This window comes from Saccopteryx bilineata, chromosome 5, assembly GCF_036850765.1.
Source record: "Saccopteryx bilineata isolate mSacBil1 chromosome 5, mSacBil1_pri_phased_curated, whole genome shotgun sequence".
Classification (NCBI taxonomy): Eukaryota; Metazoa; Chordata; class Mammalia; order Chiroptera; family Emballonuridae; genus Saccopteryx; species Saccopteryx bilineata.
The window spans coordinates 242,723,315-242,736,647 of NC_089494.1; positions in this window are offsets into that span (position 1 = coordinate 242,723,315).

Genomic DNA, 13,333 nt, shown 5'->3' on the forward strand with positions numbered 1-13,333 from the left:
AACAAAATAATATTTCCACATGATTTTGTAAAATAAGTTTTTGAATAAGAATAAAGCACTTGGTAAACATTAAGTGGCAGAGAAATGTTGGAAATATGAAAAATTTACAAAGGATGTTTTGAGTAGTTCTGAACTATGGACAATATACATTATTATTTACTTATATTTTAATGGTGATTTCATTAAACACTCTGCTTTTCTAAAAAATGACAAAATTACAAGGTTAAACTCCCAGTGTAGAGTAGATCTGGGTATGTTTGCTAATTAACTATTTTTTAATCAGTGTACCAAAAAGAAAAAAGAAAGAAGTGGAAATATGTCCAGCTTGGTTTTCAGTTAGTATATTTAGCTACTTGCCATTTGTTCCCAATTCTCTATGTTGACTCAACCTTGTATTTTCCCTTGCTGAACTTTTTTCTTAACGCTGTTCTAAACTAACCTCTTCTCTTCTGTCATTTGCAATATAGCTAGCAGTTTAATATTGGGTGACTAAATATCTTCATTTAGGAAAACCTGAAGTTATTCACAGCTAGTATAAACAAAATTAGAAATGATTGTGCAATAGAAATGCATTTTATTCTCTGTAGCATTTTCATTAGGCTGAGCATTGAATCAAATTGAAAATCAAAGAATAAAATTTGCCTCATATAAGCAAAGATAATTTTTATTGTGGTGAATATTACCCCTTTTTCTATTATTATTTCTGGCTAATATAAAATCATGTACTGTTATACATAAATGGGGAATCTGTAAAATTGCAAAGCTTGTTAACAGTAACTGTTTCCTTAGCTTGAAATCAACCAACATTTTCTTCTCTCCCTGACTACAATTTGACATATTCCTGTCATTTGGTAGGAGAAGATTTGGATGGGAAAGTCTTAGAAACTGGCATCATATTGTGTGTTTTACATTCTTTTTGACATAATGAACATTTCCCCCTCTTGTGCTGAAATCAGCACTGGGAAAGATCAAATACAGCAGTCTTTTAACAGTTTAAAATTGCCCCTGTCATTACCTTGTCAGTTTCATGAGACCTTGAATGTACAGGGCTGTGGAAATCTATCAAGACAAATTTGCTAGAAGCACTGCTGGGGAAGACTGTTTATAAAACCTAAAAATTCTAATCATCAGAAAAGACATAGCTAACTTAAGTCATATTGAATGATGGCCAGAAAGCAGAGTGACATGGTTTTCCAAACATGGTCATTCAGGGACAGTTTAGGCAGCATGGCCATTTTGACACATTTTATTTTTTCATCCTCAACTTTTTCTTCCCAAGCCAACCTATATATTTAATAATCCATCCTTAAAACATTTGTCTCCATTAAAACCTGAATTTACCTTTTTTTCCCTTTTAGTTAATTCCATATGTGTTACCTTTGTTATTTGGTGAGGAAAAGGAGATTTGGCAATTGAAGGATAAGTTCTGGATGTTCAATTTGATAGCTTTTACTAGTTGTATGATCTTAGGCAACCTCCTTATTTTCTCTAAACCCTAGTTCCTCTCCTTAGCTGGCACATACTACATACTCCAGAAATGGTAATATTTACTGTATTTAAGTCTGATAAAAACTCAGAGCTCGAAGTGGAGTCCTCCACTTTTGAGAGAGCAATACATACAATTCACCACAATTAACATAGGTTCACAATGAGGCTCTCACTTCTTCAGTAATAACTTCCCATGTTGAATTTTATTTTAATTAATCCTCTACTTCGATATTTCCAAATATAAAAAAGAAAGTTACATTTAAATGTCTGAAAGCTGCCTCAAAATTTAAATACCAATATTTGATTTATTAAATTCCTAAATCAACACTCTTCTTAATTTCCATATTTCTGACAATACTGTTATTACTCTCTTCTTCATCAAAGTCCGAGGAGTAGGACTTCACATTTTAATGTTTTCTTTGTTTTCTATATACACTGAGGCATGCAGGATAACTCATTCTTCCTTTACAATTTCTCTCGGATAAATATTTATACCCAGTGCTGCCACCTTGGTATAGGTTCCTGTCACTGTGAGTCTCATCTGGAGAAATCAGTTTCTAATATTATTTTATTGAATTTGTTTTGCATTCAAACACTAGGTCACTTTTGCCAGTTCACCACTTTCAATATTTAATTCTCTTGCACAGAATTTATTTTTGATAACTAGGTCAATATATAATTTCTGAGAAAAATCTTTTCACAATATCTTAATGTATTCATTTAGAAAATTTCTTTTAAAGACTACTATGTGCCAGAGCCCGAGGATAGAAGAGTGAACAGGATGAAAGGTTTATTATTTAGAAAGCACATAATCTTTCAGGAAAACTACTGACTGCCCAAAATAAGATTAAAAAACAGTGGTAAAAAAGAAAATACATTTTGGCTCATATTTTATTTTGTCCAACTCATTGGATGAATTATTGTTACTAGTGTTTTAAATGGGTAATATATGGAAATATCTATGATACTTTTACTTTTGTAAATTAAATAAAAAGTTGTAAATATCAAGATACTTGAGGGGCAACTTAATGAAGACTATAGCTGTGCCATCATATTCTCCAAGAGTCATGACATTTCCTTTTTATGATATTTCCTTTATTTTATCAGATATAAAAATGATACTTAAATAAATATAAGAATGTTGCTATTAACTCTTGTAAAGCAAACAAAATATGGAAGAAAATACATAATGTCAGGTAAAATTTATAGAAATTGCATATCACACTTTCACTAAAACAGATTTTAACAGTTGGGTGTTACTTGTCTTAACATTGTTGACAAATGAAAGTATGACTAATTCTTTTAAAGAATAGAAAAAAAAATACTTTAATAAGTTAAGTGTGTACTATAATAATCTGAGGGGTGTACTAAAATTTTTGGATGCTGAACTCTTATTTAAGTTGGTGATTCAGCAGATATAATAATTGTTTTCTTCTCAAACTTCCCAAAGTTGAATACTCTCTTCTCTCAGAACCTGATTTGCTTTCCTCAATTTGGAGATCACTGTGAATTGGGTGCTGACAGCCACTAGGAACATATGAAGGCAAAATGTAAGTGAATTCTCCCAGAATTCAATGAGCCAAGAAATACCTCAGTGAAATCAAGAAATGTGTGTAAGTGGTGAACCTGCAAGAGAGAAAGCTGGCACACAATTGTCTAGTGTCTTGTCTAAAAGGATTAACAAGAGAAGTGGCGATAACCAAGCACCAGGAAACTGGTGGTAAATGCTGAATCATTGGGACTAGATAGAGCATCCATCAGAGTGGAGCATCAACTCTTGAAAAGAGTAAGAGGTGCTTGATGATGGGAATCTCTGAACAACCCAGGAGAAAGAGGCTAATCATTGTCTGACCCAGAGAGTAGACAGCAACACCATTCAAACTTTATCCCTTAGCACCAAGACAGTGAAACAACCAGAAAGAGAGGGGAGGACTGGCTGGTGGAGATGCAGTGGATAGAGTGTCTACCCTGGATGCTGAGGTCCATGATTCAAAACCCCGAGGTCTCCAGATTGAGTGCAGGGTCATCAGCTTCAGTGTGGGTTCATTGTCATGATTCCAAGGTGGCTGGCTTGAGCCCAAACGTGGCTGGTTTAAGATGAGATCAAGGGTCACTGGCTTGAGACCAAGGTCGCTGACATGAGCAAAGGGTCACTGCCTTGGCTTGAGCCCCACTCTCTCCTACCTTTGTCAAGGCACATATGAGAAACAATCAATGAAGAACTAAAGTGAAACAACTACCAGTTGATGCTTCTCATCTCTCTCCTGCCTCTCTCTCTCTTCCTGTCTGTCTTTAAAATAATAATAATAATAATAATAATAATAAACAAATAAATAAACAATAAAAGATAGAGAGGGCAGGAAGATTACTTGCAATCCATTCTAAAATGCCAAGAGCTACCAATTTCAAAGCATGGGGAGAAGGTTGTGTTAGTGGGAGATTTCTTGTAATTAAATAATTGATTACCTTCTTCAACAATATAATCTCATTTCAGAATGAAGACCCTGATTGCACCGTAAAGAACAAATAGTATTATTTATTGTTTAAGTGTTTGGGAAGCTTTCCAAAATTTCCATCAAGTGACATGGAGATTACCTTTATTAATAAATTTTAAAGGATCTGTGAGAGCTTAAATAAATACATAAAGGAATAGAACTGTATTTTACTCTCATTCTGGGAGTTGTGTTCTTGCCCTGGAGCAGAAGTTAATCTGACATTATGGTGCTCTTTCTTTGTGACATGGAAAATAATTGTTATAAAATTTCTCAGAGGTTCTCTTACCATTAGGCACCTCTGGTTTCCATTCACTGACAGGAGTAATGTTTCCTATAGAGATCTTCCCAATCACATCAGTGACCTAGGCCTCTTTTCACATGATAAGACCTTCTTCAGCTTCTTTCTATTGAATTTACTTTACTCTTGGCACGAAATCCTCTTAAGCAGGGACATCTTCAATATTACTCAAAGACTGATGTCAAGAAGTCCACACCTGGCTCTATTGCAAATTCCTACATTTAAACCAACATCAGTGGAAGAACACTTGTTTTCTTTAGAAATTGTTAAAACAGGAACCACGCATAATCCCTTTTGTCCTCCAAATTTTAGAGGACAAAATTTGTCCTCTTTCTGAATTACTCTGTTTTTAAAAAATATTTGCAATTGATCTTTCTACATTCTATAACTACTTTTATAGAGATTGGAGTTGCATAATTGACTATATGTCGTTGAACTTGATACAGAACATGATAGGGCTAATATATCTCAGATTGTAGTTCTTCTGCAAGGAAAAAAAGTTAATACAAATACTTAAATGCTCCTACCTATTGTTTTGAGTTTATTTCCCATCATGAATCCTAATTCTCCCATAGAGTCACACTGACTTCTGCTTTTCCTTAAAATTCCCAATCATGCTACTGCTTCAGGGCACAAGGTTTTCATCATTTTGCTTGTAAAGCTGTTCTACTAGAAAGAGTGTCATCTCCCTAGAGAAGTCCTTACAGACCTTTACTTTTCATTTATATGTGTTTCTATATTTAAAATTGGTTTCTGAAGACAGTGTATAGTTAGGTGTCGTTTCTTAGATCCACTCTTGACAATCTCTGTCTTTTAATTGATGTATATGTAGACCATTAATATTAAGTTATTTTGATGTACTTGGGTTAATATTTATTATCTTTGTTACTGCTTTCTATTTGTTGCACTTATTTTTTATTTGCATTTTTATTTTATGCATACTTTTTGTTTTTTGTGTTTTTAATTAGCACTTTATATGAATGCATTCTTTTGTTTTTTTAGCATATGTTTTAGTTCTTTTAAAATTTTTTGGCAGTTGTTAGGAGTTTGCAATATACATTTATAATAAATCCAATAATATCAGAATACCATTTTATAGTTATACACAGTAGAAAAATTAATGTACAATAACCTTAGAGTAACAAAATACTTCTATTTCCTCTTTTCTATCCCTTGAACAATTGTTGTCATTAATTTGATTTATAAATAAGCATATATATGTATATGTAATCAAAAACTTTGTTGCTATTATTTTCCGCAAACTATTATCTGTTAAATCAATTAAGAATAAGAAAAATAAAATTTTGTTTTGTACATTCACTTTTTCCCTTTTTGATACACTTACTTTTTTAAGTAGATCTGAATGTCTAACACATATCATTGTTCTACTCTTTGAAGAACATTTTTTTCAAGACAAGTCTACTGGCAACAAATTCTGCCAGTTTCATTTGTTGAGAAAGGATTTATTTTTTTCTTTACTTTTGGAGGGCAATTTCACAAGGTACAGAATGCTGGTTTTTTGTTTGTTTGTTTGTTTTGTCTCTCAACATTTTAAATATTTCACTCCACTTTCTTCTTGCTTACAGGGCTACTGAGGAGAATTCAGATGTGATTCTTGTTTTTGTTCTTCTATAGGTGAGCTGTTTTTTTCCTCTGTCTTATTTTAGGTTTTTTTCTTTATCTTTGTTTTCCATAACTTGCAAATGATATGCCTACGTATATATTTTGTGTTGTTTTTTGGCATTTATATTGATCGTGCTCTGAGCTTCTTATATCTGTGGCTTGGTGTCTGAATTTAATTTGGGGAATAATCATTATTGTCTGCAATATTTCTTTTGTCTCTCTCTTTTTCTAGCATTCCCATTATGCACATGTTACATTTTCGGTAGCTGGCCTACAGTTCTTAGATCATCTTTTCTGCTTTTTTCTGTCTTTTTCTCTTTTTGTTTTTAGTTTTAGAAATTCCTTTTGTCATATTCTCAACTTAGAGTCTTTCCTCAGCCATAATCAGTCTATTCATGACCCACCAAAGGCATTATTATTTCCATTTTTTGATAGCTAGCATTTCTTTTTGAGTCTCCTAGAATTTTCACTCTCTGCTTACATCTGCCATCGGCTTTTGCATATTATGTTTTGTTTCCATTGGAAACCTCCGCGTTTTATAATCATAATTTAAAAATACGTTCTGATCTGATAATTCCAATAGTCCTGCTGCATCTGATTCTAGTGCTTGTTCAGTCTCTTCAGACTGTTCTTTGCCTTTTCATACGCCTTGTGCTGTTTTGTTACAAGGTAGATATGATCAAATGGGTAAAACGAGCTGCTGTAATTAAGCCTCAGGACTGTGGCAGGGTGGTGCAGTGGAAGGAGAAGTCTATTATAGTCCAATAATTCGGCCTTAGTGTTTTGGTCCTCTTGCTCCCAGGACTTAGTTTTTTTTCTCATCCTAAACCAGGACTGGATGGTCAGAGTGGGGTGATGTTGGACATATATTTACCTTTTACTAGGTCGGTTAAACTCTGATAAAAAAAAACCCAGTAGGTTAGACTCTGGTAAAAATAGTTTTATTTTCTGAAGGCAGGCCTTGTTTAGAAGAGCAGAATACTTGGAGGATTTAAAAATGGTTATTTTTCCCTTAGCCCTGCTGGGAAGCATGAGGGAATTTTCCACTGAAATTCACTGTGAGGACCTGGTAGAATGCCCCGAGTAACTCACAAAAGCGTGGGGGCCCCATTGACTGGATCCTTCTGCAATTTTTAACTCTCCGACTTGTCCACACTGAGCCTCCAGGAGTTTGCCAATTACAGCTCGGGACTCTCTTCCTGAGCCGTTTCCCGGGGAGGTTTCCGCCGGTGGGTTTCTGCTCTGATGAGCTGTGATTCTGTTAGTGCCTGTCTTTCCGATGTTTGTGCAGCAGTCTGCCCTGTGACCCCGCTTTGCTGACAGATCTGAGAATTGTTGGTTTTTCAGTTTGTTCAGCTGTTTTACTTGTTGTTAGGATGGAGTGGTGACTTCAAAGGCCCTTACATGCTGGAGAAGCATGAAGTCTGCATCTTTATTTTATAGTTGTGATGCTGTGTGGGCAATTGAATAGTTTGGCATTGGGTTTTTAATAAATAACTGAATTTGGGAATGTCCAGCACTTGAATGTTAATCCTCATATTAGATTGCTAATTTATTGATGTTGATTTCAGATATGGACCAACTATTTGCATTTGTTTTTTGTTTGTTTGTTTGTTTATTTTTTGGCTATTAAATGAAATATTGTAGGGACAGCAAGAGATTTTTCAGAATCTCCCTTATTTATTATTTCATTTTTTTATATTTTAATTATCTACAGTCAACCATGGTTCAAAATTATTAAATGGGTAGTTTCAGAAATAAACACTTCCTAGGTGTTAAAGCACACACTGTTCTCAGTAGCGGGCTGAAACCTTGGGCCATCCACTTTGTCTCACCTGGGGGTGGGCATCATCCCTTCGTACAGGACATCTGTTGCATATGCTTCTTGCATGTCACTCAGTTGTCCTCCTGGATATCAGATCCACTGTCTATGTGTTGCAATGCTTGAGTTCAAGTGACTACAATTTTACTTAAATTGGGCCCCAAGTATAAGAATAGTGATGCTGGCAATTTGGATATGCCGGAAACAGCTTCCTTTAAGTGAAAAAATGAAAGTTCTCAACTTAGTGAGGAAAGAAAAAAAATGCATGCTGAGTTCTAAGATTTACAGCAAGTAAAATCTTCTGTCTGTGAAATTGTTTAACTTGTAAATTAAACTTTACCACAGATCTGTATGTATAGAAAAAACATAAATATATAACGTTTGGGATTTTCTGTGGTTTCAGGCATTGGGGATCTTGGAACATATTCTTTACTAAAAAGAGGGGACTACCATAAATGACAAAAAGTAGATTCCAGGTAAAGTCAAAAATCATTTCTGATTTGAGTCATAGAAGAAAGGGGGGAAAAGATACAAAGGAGAAAACATGATCTTGACAGGTAGTGATATAGTCATATCCAGTAACGCCAACACAGGGAGGTTCTCAAGACCCATTAATACTAAAACCGGGAGCCAGAGGTGGTGAGGCTACTGTGAACGACCCAATGTCTCCCATGAATGCTCCTGACTAGAGAGGCAGAACTAGAAGTTAGATTTGCTTAATTATATTCCTTGACTACATTAATAGGCAGCAGATCAATACCTGAATAGGACTTAGCAAGAACTAATGATAATGTGCATGTATAATTGTATCCTGTGAAACTCATATACACCCTTGAATATAACAAGGTGCATTTACATCTGCTCCTCTCTTGATTCTCAGAGAATATGTATCTAATTAGCATCTACATTTAGCAGAAGAACTTAGAGCTAAGTATGGTTAGAGATTTCCCCAATGTCAAGCAAAATGTAAGTATTGGAGGTGCTTTTTTTCTTGACATATCAGCTTATTTGTCACAAATATTTTGGGTTGAGAAATCCATACTTGAAGAAAAACAATAAAATTTATATGGGAGAGACAAAAACACTTTTTTTTAGTCTTCTGGTAATCTGTTTTCTTATATTGCAATCAGAATACACAGTAGAATTCACATACTCATTAAACTCCTCAAGCAGAGAGCAATATAAACTAACACAGTGGAAATAAGGTTAATGAATATAATGAGTGAAACACCTTACAAAGGGAAATTGGTGTGCAGCACTGAAATCTTCATTTTCTACAGTTTGAGAAAATGCATCTAGCTGCTAGTTTAGATTACTGCTGTGTAGCTGTGGTCATCACATGAAGAAGTTGAGATACACAAATGGATAAGCCATTGAGATTCACAGACACGTTGAGAGTTGGTTAAATGTTACACATTTTCCATCTACCAATAACTTTCTTTAGTCACCAGACTCTTTTAAAAGAATCACTTCTCCACTTTTGGCCAAGCCCATGTAGAATAATTATAAGTAGATGGATATTATCTGATAAGGGATTGACATCACACAATACAAAAAGTGTTTTGTGATTTGCAAAGTGTTATGTCAATGAAACAATTCTTTTATTCATTAATTTTTTTCTCTTTTCTACAAAATTTGTTAAGCTGCAATGAGGTATCAGATAGATCATAAAATGTATAAACATTCATAGAATGTTCTGCATGCCTTTAAGAAGTCTATCAGTTGAAGCAGGAAAAATTGCAGTAATGTTTTGCCCTGGCCAGAGGCTCAGTGGAGAGAGCTTCATCCAACATACTGTGGTCACAGGCTGATTCCCCAGCCACAGCCAAGAAGCAATCAATGAGTCCACAATTAAATGGAACAACTAAGTGGAACACGGGGTTGATGCTTATCTCTCTCTCTCTCTCTCAAGTCAATGAAAAACAGTGATATGACAATAGCCATAGGAGCACACAGATCACATCTAAGGGATTGAAAGACTCTTTTCTGAAGGGGCTTCATTTGAGATGAAGGGTAGAAAATGATAGGATTTAGATGGAGTGGGAGGCAGAGAAATTAGGGAGAAATAAGCAATAGCAAAGCCAGAGAGTTATAAAATACTATCCTGTGTACCAAGATGAAGGACACCAATAAGTTTGTGGTCTGGGCTACAAAGGAATGCCAATAAATGTGGAGAAGAAAGTGGAAGCCAGAGCTCAGAATTAACTCAGCAGGATTGGTGATTTCTCTCATAAGCAACAGGGCTTACTGAGGTCTTCCAGAAGGGGAACTCTGTGGTTGTACTTGTTCTTTAGTGATAACTGGAGAAAATGTGGACTATATGGGGGGGGGATTAGAGGGCAAAGAGGTTCTTTATTAAATATCAAACCAGATGAATTTTATTATTGGAAGAATTCTAAGACCAATTTCCTAAATAGGTTTCTCTACCTTCTCAAACTGTACTTAATAATTGCTAATATTTTAGCTTATATTTTGGTCCGGTCTAGAGTCCACCAATTGTGACTGGTCGAGTAGCAGAGGACAAACACTGGTTTTCCTGAATCTCAGTATCTTATCTGCAAATGCGGATATTAGTTCCGAGTTCTCTAAGGACCTATATTTGTAATATCTTATAAGTTACAGTATCTAGGTAGGGACTCTCAGTACAAAATCACAAAATGGTACACAGGTTTATTAGTGACATTTTGAGCAGTGTTCAGATTTTTATTGGATGCATGGGAGTTGGGTACAGCAGAAGCAGCTAACATTTCTTGTCCTGTTTTGAAGTTACAGATAAAGAAAAAAATACTGAATGAACCTTAACTTCTGCTGCGGGAATTTGGGGGAATTTATGTTCTAAGCAGAAATAAATGTAACTACCTGTGTTCATTCAGATACAGGGCATTCTTGCAAACTGTTTGCTCTCAAAAGTAGGTTTTCATAAGATTTTCCAGTTATTCATATTTGCATTTGACATAGTCTTGGGGAAAAGAATTTTGGATCAGGTTTTAAGATTAGATTCTAGGTACTACTCTCTCTGTCTCTGAGCAGATGTATAAGTTTTAGATGTTATTTAATAATTGTATTTCATTATTCTGTGTCTCAATTTTTTTCATTTGTGATACAAAAGTGATGGCTCTCAGACCTAACTATAATATAGAATTGTTTTATGAGTATACATTGAGACAGGTATTTAAATAAATTTAAAATGTTGGAAATTTCAATCTTTTATTATTGGTAAAATTGCCATAACCTTGTACTTTTTCCCTGGGACATTTCAAGGGATGGAACACTATAAAAAGTTAGAGCTTCAAAGGAATATAGTAAAACTTCAGTTTTCACACAGAATTCCAATGCTCTTCATCTTTCTGCCACGTGCCTCTTTGAGTAATCGTGGCTATATGACTATCAGTGACCAAAGAAATGTATGGGAAGAGTCATGTATTACTTCTATTTCTTAACAAAAATCAGAGCTGGACCAGTCATTAAAGTGATAAACATTTTTATCTGGGCACTAGTACAACAGAGGAAAAAGGACCTCAGTATGGAAGTGGACTCAAGTCCAGACACAACAAGGAAAACTGGGGATGTTTAGTCAAGGAGCAAGGTTGGTGATGGGGTAAGAGTTCAGTGAACAAATGATTACAAAGAGGGTAGCGAAATTCTTGCCAAACTGACCTAAAAGAACTGTTGTTGAAGGCAGGCCAAGGTGATCAGATGTTACCTAGAGAAATTAATCCATTTGGCCTGCTGTCATAAAATACAATAAACTTGATAGCTTATCAATAACAGAAATTTATATCTGACTTGTCTGAAGGATTAGTCTCCATGATTATGGCCCCAGCAGATTCAGTGTCTGTCTGATGGGGTCCTTCTCTCTGCTTCATAGAAGGCATTCTTTCATTGTAACTTGACCTGCCTAGAGGGTAAGGGAGAACTCTGGGGTCTCCTTTATAAGGACATTGATTTCATTCATGGAGGCCCTGTTATCATGATGTAATCACCTCCCAAAGGCTCCATCTTCTAATACCATTACCTTGGGAATTAAATTTCAACACATGAATTTTAGAGGGACACAGATACTCAATCTGTATTAGTGGGGGATGAGAAATTTGAGCAGCTATCAAGAGTAATCAGATAGTAAGAGTAAGGGATTCTCCCTGAAGTAACTTAGCAGGATTCTTGCTATCATTGGACTTTTAAAAACAAGGTACAAGGAAAGAGTCTATTGAAAACAAGGCTCAGAGGAATTTGTCTGTAGTTTGTTCCAGAAGAGAGTCTTTGTCATATTTCATAACTCATACTTACTTATGCATAACCCATCTGCATGCTCTTGTATCATCCAAAGAAGCCATCCAAAGAAGCCACAGTTTCACAGTAGTCTTATCTTCAGTCACTACATAGTTGCACGGAGAACAGTGATTTTGGCCTTAGAGGGTTAAAGAATTGCTTGGATCATTAGAAGAATTTATATGAGCTTAAAAAAAATACAAGTAAGATTTTTCTATTTTCCCCACTGTACCATAATATCCTTGCTCATCTTAGTAACTCTTTGAGATCCTAGTTAGCCTTATTTTCTAAGTGGGGAATTACTTTCCAGAAAAATTAACTAGTGTATAATCCACCTAGCATTTACTTTATAAACAGAAACAATGTCTATCTACTGATCTATTGGCTTTTCATTGCTAAAGACATTATCTTCAATACAGATCTTTCAGTTTAAGATTGAAATTATTTTGTTACAAGGTATGCATAAGATGTTTTAAAATACAAAAAAGTATATGCAATTGCTTATGTTTCTTAAAATAATAGAATTCACACAACTACAATTTATAAAGCAACCAATTTTCCAGAGAGAACATTTCTGTTTGTATCTGTGAGAAGCCAAATGAATAGCAAACTCTTGACATTGGCCTCATTCACATGGTACATCAAATTAACTGATATTAAATAAAAAACAAAAAACAAAAAACCTGAGTGTTGCATATTATTTGACAGTTACTAAGTAATTACAGATTTAATATTAAAGCTGGAGAAAACAATATTTTTACTGTAATATACTCTGAAAAATATTGTATAAATACATTTACAAAAGCCAAAAATAATCTTTATAAAGTTCCAGAATTAATATAACAGATTTTCATGTATGCTAACTAAAGTCAATAAACATGAATTATCTTACTTTTAAATAAAATCCAATAGTATTTACCATAATATCAACTTTTCTTTTTTTTTACTTTAAGGAAACTTTGTTTAATATACTAGTGCTTTAACTGGCTTAGTAACTAAACTAAAATTATCAAAATTGAGAGCTTTAGAGTAAAATTTGCTATTATTTTCATTTTTAATAAACTGTGGCAAATGTCTTCCTGGTGATAATCAAATGAGTCAATTACAATGAAGAATGAATACATGAAGTGTTCTGTATACATTAATGAAATGGAATAAAATTAGTCTCTTATGATAACTTTTAAGCTAAAATGTTTCATAAATACTTATCTCATTCCTTTTTGGATAATAAATGTCAGCTATCCTCTAAGTATTCCCTGAGTAATAAAAATGATGTGTGCTTGATCCTAAGATAACTATCATAAGTTTTACTGTTTTAAAATACAATATATTATAAAC